Source organism: Xiphias gladius, unplaced genomic scaffold (genome assembly GCF_016859285.1).
Source record: "Xiphias gladius isolate SHS-SW01 ecotype Sanya breed wild unplaced genomic scaffold, ASM1685928v1 HiC_scaffold_1286, whole genome shotgun sequence".
In the NCBI taxonomy this organism is placed as follows: Eukaryota; Metazoa; Chordata; class Actinopteri; order Istiophoriformes; family Xiphiidae; genus Xiphias; species Xiphias gladius.
This window is the reverse complement of record NW_024401597.1, coordinates 8,045-9,793: the sequence shown is the minus strand read 5'-3', so window position 1 is coordinate 9,793 and position 1,749 is coordinate 8,045. Positions and strand designations below refer to the sequence as shown.

Here is a 1,749-nt window from a genome sequence, read left to right as displayed (position 1 = left end):
ATGAGTGCCCAAAGGAATACCATAGTTACCAACATCCAACAAAACAAAGAAATCGATGAGTGGCTCATTCATTTCTTCACTTCCTCATACTCGATGATCCTGGTTGGTGGCTTGGCACGCCACTTGATGGAGAAGGACGCTATTTCACCTCTTCCCTTCTCAGGGTTATTGGTTAGACTACTCACCCCTTATTGCCACCAGGAATTATTCTGTCCCTTGTTGATTGGTGGTCTTTCCAGCGTTGTCTTCACACAGAGCCCTGTGTGTTTCTTTCAGTGACCTGGTTGGCGCGTCCAGCCGCTGCACATTGGCTCCAATGATACCAGGTGTCACCTTTACCATCCAGCCGACAGCATGGGAGGTGTTCGTGACTTTGTAGGGTCCGGTCCACCTTGGCTCCGTCCACTTTCTCTTGATGACCCTCAGTAACACCCACTCAGTCTCTGGCGTTGTCGTTGCTTCCTCCTGCTCGCTCGCCACTTACTTCTTCTAAAGCTGCAACGAGACTCTGTAATTCATGGAAATACTGCTTTGGAGTTAGAGTTTGAGAGTCGTGTCCTAGTCCTGTCAGTTTTGTCGGTGGTCCAGGAAATGCTCTTCCTGTAGTCAACTCATGGGAGTGAATCCCGTGCTCTGGTTTACCGAGCTTCTAATAGACATGAGTGCTAGGGGCAGGCGTCTAACCAAGTCATTTTGGTCTGTGCACAGATTTTGCCCAATTTAGTCTTGAGAGTCTGATTCATTCTTTCTACCTTGCCCTGTGATTGGGGATGGTACACGGTTCGAACTTGTGCTAGCCCAAGCAACTGTTCAACCTGTTGGAGATCTTTGTTTTGAAATGTGTACCATTATCTGTTCTTACTTTCTCAGGGAACCCGTGTCGTGGAATGTACTGATTGATTAAGAATTTGATCACTGTTTTGCTATCTTCGCTTTGTAGGGACCGCCTCTGGCCATCCTGAATAGGCGTCGATGCACACCAGCAGGTACCGGAAGCCCCTGACTGGCATTACCATGTCTGTGTAGTCAATGATGATTTCGCTACCTGTTTTTGCTATCAATGGGAAGTGACCTGGGTGAGGTTTGACTGTCGGCCTGGCGTTGTAACGCATGCATTCTCGCATGTGTTCACATGGTGTCTGCACATATCTTTCAAAAATGGATGCCACCAATGCTCCAAATTTCGCATCATCTGCGCCACTCCCACATGTCCTACTCCGTGTGCTTCTGCAATGGCAGTTTGTCTGATTCCAGGGGGCAGAATTAACCTGCCGTCCGGTCCTCTCCACATGCCCTGCACGTTTGTGCATCCTCTAGCTATCAGTAATGTTTTCTCCTGTGGAGAGGCTTTGTCTTGCTCCTGTTTAATCTGCTCTAATCCGGTGTCAGTGTTGTGTGTTGTTTTCACTGCCTCTGTCTCTGCACACAGCATTACCAAATTGTGGTTGTAGCCTGCTGCTTGTTTCGCTGCTGCATCTGCCGCGTCGTTTCCTGTTTTAGTGCTACTCTGCATTTTATCATGTCCCTTGCATTTGATTACTGCAACTCGTTTCGGAAGCATCAGTGCTTCTGTCAGTTGTTTCATCTCCGTTTCATGTTTAATGGGTTTGTTGGCCGCTGTGAGGAAACCAGTCCTTAACCACTGTGGTAGCTCTACGTGTACTGCTCCTACCGCATACGCTGAGTCAGTGTAAATGTTGATGTTCTGGCCCTGACCGATTCTGAGAGCCTCAATGACTGCTACAACTT

At 48.2% G+C, this 1,749-nt stretch overlaps 1 pseudogene; it reads right to left on the bottom strand.

The window, feature by feature from the left end:
• Window positions 1-247: 247 nt before the first annotated feature.
• On the bottom strand, window positions 248-1,124 carry LOC120787215 (annotated as a pseudogene).
• Between the last annotated feature and the right edge of the window lie 625 nt (window positions 1,125-1,749).